Source organism: Patagioenas fasciata, unplaced genomic scaffold (genome assembly GCF_037038585.1).
Source record: "Patagioenas fasciata isolate bPatFas1 unplaced genomic scaffold, bPatFas1.hap1 Unplaced_247, whole genome shotgun sequence".
Classification (NCBI taxonomy): Eukaryota; Metazoa; Chordata; class Aves; order Columbiformes; family Columbidae; genus Patagioenas; species Patagioenas fasciata.
The window spans coordinates 67,377-74,207 of NW_027288674.1; the positions used below are offsets into that span (position 1 = coordinate 67,377).

The following is a 6,831-nucleotide window of genomic DNA, read 5'->3' on the forward strand; positions in this document are numbered from 1 at the left end:
GGAGACACCTCCCTGATGCAGACGCTGCTGCTGCTGCTCCAGCTGCTCCTGCTGCTGCTGCGGGACCTGCTCCTCCTCTGGCCGCTTTGGGTTTAAAAGCCCAAGTCTCTTTCGCCTTGTGTTCCCTCCCCCTGAGAGGCCCCCAGTCTGGACTTTTCTTTGCTGTACCTTTTAAGTTGTATTTTGTCTTATAATTCAAGTATCTTTTTAAAATGCAAACGCCTGAGACTCTGATACAGGGAACCTGGGGACAAGAACGTTCCTGTGGCAGTTTGTGCACACGAATCCGCGTGTGGCACTGCTTTGCTGATGGAGCTGGGAAGGAAATCCTCGTCCTTCTCTGGAGCCGAAAACCACACGCGGTGGTTGGAGAAACTGCCAGTTTGACCTGGAAGGATGGAGCCAGAATTTGAGGGCAGAAATCAGTTGCCCCAGGTCCTTAGGTCTGGAGGTTGCTCTGGGATGTTCTTCTGGTTTTTAAAGGCCATGTTCCAGAACACAACGATGCCAAGTGAAGGGTCCAGGCTGTGTTTTCCTCCCCGCACATTTCCCTGTGTGATCTGCTCTGTGACCCCCCGTGAGCAGGGGTTGGACTGGGGGTCTGCAGAGGCCCCTTCAGCCCCACCAGGCTGGGATTCTGTGGCTCTGTGACTCTGCACTGCGGTTCCCCAGCACCCCCAGGATGTTCCACAGCCCACAGGCAACTGCAGCTTTTCCTTTTCGGGCCGATTTCTGAAAAACCCCTGGTTCTTGTGCTGGGCTTCACCTCCCGTCCGGGTACCCCGGGGTGACAGCGGGGCCTCTCCGGTGCCTTCCGCGGGCTCTGCCCGGTCGGAGCAGCAAGGCCGGCGATGGGGAGGGGTTCCCGGGGAGGGCAGAGCCCGTCCCGCGGGGCTGCGGGGACGTTTCTAGGCAGGCTCCGCGCTAAACAGCCCCGTTGCTAGGGCAGGGGGGCATTCCCAGCCCGGCGCTGCGGTAGACAGACCCGTTGCTACGGCTGCGGGGCCTTCCAGGCCGGACTCCGCGCGGCGCGGCCCCCGTCGCTATGGGAACGGGGCCCTTCCAGTGCGGGCGGCGCGCAGCATGGCGGTGCCCCTGCCGAGCGCGGCGCTGAGCGGCGTCCGGAGCGGGCGGGCGTTCGGCACGGCCGGTGAGTCCCGGGCCGGGGAGCCCCGGTTCCCCTGCGCGGGCAGCGGGAGCCGCTTGGGGCGTGGCGGGGAGAGCGCTCGGGCGGCTGAATTCCTGGCGCGGCCGGCTCGGGGAGGCGGGGGTGGCTCCGGCTCTTCCCGGGCTCTCTCGGCCTCGTCTCTTGCGCTCTGGAGAAAGCGGGAACTCTCTGGCAGCGAAGAGGTGGAGTGAACAGCAGAGGCAATGCCGCTGTTCGGCGGCATTTTTTATTTCATCAGCGCTGGGCAGCACTGGTAGACGCTTGCACCTGGGCAGGAACAAGCCCAGGTTCCAGTCTAAGCTGGGGAAGGACCTGTTGGAGAGCAGCGAAGGGGAAAGGGACCTGGGGGTCCTGGGGACAGCAGGGTGACCATGAGCCAGCACTGGGCCCTTGTGGCCAGGAAGGCCAATGGTACCTGGGGTGGGTTAGAAGGGGGTGGTCAGTAGGTCAGAGAGGTTCTCCTGCCCCTCTGCTCTGCCCTGGGGAGACCACCCCTGGAATGTTGTGTCCAGTTGTGGCCCCTCAGTTCCAGAAGGACAGGGAACTGCTGGAGAGAGTCCAGCACAGGCACCAAGATGCTGGAGGGAGTGGAGCATCTCCCGTGTGAGGAAAGGCTGAGGGAGCTGGGGCTCTGGAGCTGGAGAAGAGGAGACTGAGGGGGACTCATTCCTGGGGATCAATATGGAAAGGGGGGTGTCCCGGAGGCACCCCAGGTTCGTTTAAGGGACAACAGGGTCCAAAACAACTTCTGTTAAACCGGTGAGAAACAGGGTTTTAGCATCCAAAAGTGACTCGAATACAGGTTCGGATACCAGTTGAGGAAAATGATGAAGGGGCAGCAACCAATACGACAGGCGGTGCACAGAGTGCATGCACGTGGCTTCACCAAAACAATGCCGGAGCCGTCCCTGAGTCCGGGAGGAGTCCGCACTTGCCTGAACACGGTGTGGGGTTATTTTGAAGAGATACACGTGCTGTAGTGAGTACGGAAAGTGCACACTCGCGATTCTGCGAGGCTGAATTTATAATACACTCGCAATCCTGCGATGGGCAGTTTCACTCACACCCGTAGCGGCAAGGCAGCGGAGTCTCCATCCCGGGGGGGCTCTCAGCGGCAGCATCTCGCTCGTGCTGCGAGAGACCCGCGACAAATGGGCGGAGTCTTGACGAGAGTCCCGTTTTTTATTGGCTGATCACATCTGACTGTGGGCATTCCAGAAGCTTCTCTGCACCCCCACTCTGGCTGTGGGTGCCCCTGAAGCCTCCAAACATCCCCCACACTGGCCGCGGGCGCCCAGCGGCTCCCTGGCACCTCGGCGCTCCCTTCTCCTAACGGCCCTGGCCAGGGGCTCTGGGGCCAAACAAAAGAAGCTGTAGCAGAGAGAGAGGGAGATGTGTCTACTCCTTCCATGATGAAGGAGGGAGGGGGAGAGAGGGGGGTTTGCACCCTGCCACACCCACTGTCCTGTCCTGTACCCCACTATACTGCCCCTTCACCCTGCATACCCCCTCCCTACCCCCCTGCACCCCAATGTCCTCCACGTGGTGCTGGTGGATGGATCCAGCTCAGCACAGGGTGGGGTGCCCGACTGCTCTTCCTGGGCCCCCCCCAAATCCTGCTGTGAACCAGCAGGTCCCAGTACAGCCCAGCACCGCTGTGCCTGCCCAGGGAGTTGCAGCCAGTGGGGGGTGCCCAGGAGTGGGTGCTGACAGTTTGGGGGAGCACCCACCCGGCCCCAGCCCAGGGCAGCGTGTTGGGGTGATCCTGGGTCCCCACACCATGACACCCAGCAGCAGCCACTACGTGTGTGTCACAGGGCTGTGCTTGTCCCCCTGTCCCCTGCAGGGCTGGGGACACACACACATACCCAAGCACCTCAGAGCCCCCACCACCCCCTCCCACAGGCATCCCCACTCTGATGCCTTTATCACCCTGAGCATCCTCACCTGCACCCCCATGCTCCTGGACACCAATTTAAGCCCAGCAGCCCCAGTGCTGGGATGTGTTGTGCTCAGCTCTGTTCCCTGTGCCCACTTTGGGGGTTTCCTGCTTTATCTGCCCCCACTTAGGTGTTTTATTTCCCCCTGATGGATGCTGGATGTGCAGTGGGACCTGCTGCTGTTGCCATGGTCCCCCTTTGCTGCCCAGGGTGGGGGTGCTGGGACCACCTGCAGCCCCAGCTCATTTGGGGGGTGATGACTGGCAAACCAGCCTTCCCCCCACCCTGGGGGCACCCATTCTGCCCCCCTCTCTGTGCACTCTAGGTTCTCCCCATCCCTCTTCCCCTCTGCATCCTCTCTCCAGTTCCTCTGATCCCAAATATCACAGCTCCTGTGCTTCCCCCTCACACCCCCCATGCCCCAGATTCTTTCCTGGGTCTCCCCGATTCCTCTTTACCCCTCCAAATCCCCTCCAGCTCCGTTGCCCTCCGCAGGACTTTGCTCCTGTCCCCTGCTCAATCACCTCTATCCCCACCGAGCACCTTCAGCTTGGCTCTGGTCCCTGCATGCTCACTCCCACCCTGTGTGACACCCCCTGCACCGTCCCATCCCTTTCCCCCTCCCCATATACACTTGGATCCTCTCTGAACCCGTCTCCAAGACCCTCCCTGGGTTTCTGTGCCCCCTGCTCTGCTCCAAGCTCCTCTGGGGCCACCCAGACCCCTCTGTCCCTTCCTCTGCTCCCCGTGCAGCAGAGCGGCCTGTGAGAGCTCGGGCAGGATGTGCTCCCCGTGTTCCCCCTGGATGGGACCCTGCCCCACGGTCTCACAGCGAATAGAGCCTGGAAAGAGGCTTTGCTGTCATCCGCTCTGGGTCGCCCATGGCGTGGCTGGGCTGGGACAAGCACCAGCCGCCTCCTTCCCCAGGGGAGCTGGAGCTGCTCACATCGTTGTGCAGGTTTTGGCAGTCGTTCTCCTTGCTGGTGTTCTTCAGATGACCTGAATCCCAGAGCACAAAATCTTTCCCATTGAGATTTCTCCCAAACAGGCACGGGTGTCAGAGCCGGCGAGCTCCAGAGTGAGCGCTGTGCTGTCCCCGCGCTGTCCTTTGTCCCTGCGTGAGCAGTGAAAGCCTGGCAGCTGTGTGGGGGTGTTATTTTTCTCTGCTAAAGTGGCTGAAGCATTTCAAAGGGTTTCCCCAGGTGTTCTTGGCAGAGAGCTAAAGCCAGGCACATTTCCCTGGCCTCTGCATCACCCAAGACACTTCAGTTCTGCTTTTCCACCAAGCTGAGTGGTGTCGTCGATGCGCTGGAGGGAAGGGGTGGCATCCAGAGGGACCTGGACAGGCTGGGGGGGTCCATGTGAACCTCATGAAATTCAACCAGGCCAAGTGCAAGGTCCTGCACCTGGGTCAGGGCAATACCCAGTACCAGCACAGACTGGGGGAGGATGGATGGATGGATGGATGGATGGATGGATGGATGGATGGATGGATGGATGGATGGATAGCAACCCTGTGGAGAAGGGCTGGTGGGTGACAAAAGGGACATAAGTCCGCAATGTGCATTTGCAGCCCAGAGAGCCAAGTGTCTCCTGGGCCACATCACCAGCAGGTGGAGGGAGGGGATGCTCCCCCTCTGCTCTGCTCTCCTGGGGCTCCCCAGAGAACCGAGTCCAACTCTGGGTTGTCCGGCACAAGACAGACATGGACCCCAGGGGCTCTGTCCCTCTGTCACCAGTGCTGCCTCAGTCCCACCCTGCTCCCTCCAGCATTTTAGAACGATGCTAAAACCCAACCTGTGGCTGGTGATGCCAACCCAGGCGATGTGTGGGTCAAAAATCACCATCACATATATTAACCCTCCTAAAACCAACATGGAAATGGCAGATGTTTGTGCCTCCTTGTGTGGATGCAGCTCTGGCTGCCTCATCCCGCATCCCACCCTTGCAGCTCCAGGACAGACCCCACACTGGTGGCCCTGCCTGCATCTCCCGTCCCAGAACAGCCAAAGGAGCCGCTTGTTTTGGCCTCCGACTGGCTGATTTAGCCTGGTTCCCTTTCTCCATGAAGGATAAAACGCGGTGCTGAGGCTCCAGTGTCAGTCCCAGCCTGTGCCTACCCTTCGTTGTGTGTCATTTCATATGATTTTGATCACATCCTTGAAAACAAAAAGAACCTCCAACCCACTCAATCTCAGCCCTCCCAAGGCAGAGATATTTCCGCGTGGTGAACGCTCCCATGCAAATTCTCCCATGTCCTATTTTAGGTTTCTCGCCGGCACTGGCTGCAGACAACTGCGCTGGAGCTCCTGTCAAGCCTTAGACAAGGGTCTCAGGGATATGGGTCAGTGCCAGGGGTGGGTTATGGTTGGGTTCCATGATCTTGAGGGTCTTTTCCAACCAAAATGATTAATGAGTTTTTAGGGTTTATCCCAAATGATGGGAACCCCCGGTTCCAGCTCTGCTCTTTACCACATACCTTTTAGAGGCTGAAGAGGAAGGAGACGCAACACCTCAGCATACGGGGGGTCTTCCCCAAAGCTTCCCAGTGTCCCTTCTGTCTCCTCTGCACATCAGGGCAGGGCACAAGGGACAAAGTACCACCAGCACGCTCTGAAAGGTCATCATTTCTACCAGCTGCAACCTGATCTGGGTGAAGATGTCCCTGCTCATGGCAGAGGTTGGACTGCATGAACTGTGAAGGTCCCTTCCAACCCAAACTGTTCTGTGAGTCTGATGGCTGCACTCCAGTGGCGGGGATTCAGTTCAGGAGGGACCCAGGTTTTCAGGAATGCGGACCCAGGAGTTTGGGAGAGAGGACCCAGGAGTCCGGGAAAGGGACCCAGGAGTTCGGGAGAGAGGACCCAGGAGTTCAGGTGGGGATTTAGTTCAGGAGGGACCCAGGAGTTGGGGAGGGACCCAGGAATTTGGGAAAGGGACCCAGGAGTCCTGGAGAGGGGACCCAGGAGTTCGGGAAAGGGGACCCAGGGGTACCCCTAAGGACCCAGTAGTTGGGGGGGGACCCAGGAGTGCCCCAAGGGACCCAGGAGTTCGGGAGAGAGGACCCAGGCATCCGGGCGATCCCGCTGCGTGGCCACGCCCCCTCCCATCACCCCGCCCCCCTCTCATTGGCCCCGCCCCCTCCGCCTCTGCACCACGCGGCCTCCCCGGAGCCGAGCGGGCTCCGTCCCTCTCCTCCCCCCCCGCCCCCCCTGTGCTCCGGGTGCCGAGTTCGAATCCCCCCGCAGCCGCCTCCTCCCCCCGCTCCCTCGGTGTGCGGGGCCTTGCGGGAGCGCTGCGTGCGGGGCAACGCGGGGCGGGAGCCCCCGGCGCCCCCGGGATGCGTGAGGGCGGCCGGCAGGGCCTGCGGCTGAGAGGAATCAACCTGACAAGAGGTTTTGTTCCATGGAACAGGACAGGATGGGTCTTCCCTGAATATCGCTGGATCTCTTACAGTTGGGTTAATATTAGGATGGCAACCAGCCCTGTAGCCATAGAACTCTTGTGATCAGTAACCAAACTCTGTTCTTAAAGCTGACATAGATTTATGGTATATTCTTACAAGGCAGGTAACTGTAACCGAGCCTTATTCTTAAGGTGGACATAGATTTACGATATATTCTTTTAAAGTTGGTACCGTAGAAAATAACTGATAATTGTAGCATCTTTTAGATAGAAAGTTTGTGTTATTACAGGTGTGGAATATTCTAATGGTTGTCAGGG

At 59.5% G+C, this 6,831-nt stretch overlaps 1 long non-coding RNA gene across 1 annotated transcript; it reads left to right on the forward strand.

Annotated features, from left to right (window-relative positions):
- Positions 1-1,040: 1,040 nt before the first annotated feature.
- On the forward strand, positions 1,041-6,347 carry LOC139826811 (uncharacterized). Its single transcript, XR_011736941.1, has 3 exons — positions 1,041-1,150; positions 5,376-5,452; positions 5,595-6,347. It is a non-coding gene; the product is annotated as an uncharacterized lncRNA (long non-coding RNA).
- The last annotated feature ends 484 nt before the right edge of the window (positions 6,348-6,831 follow it).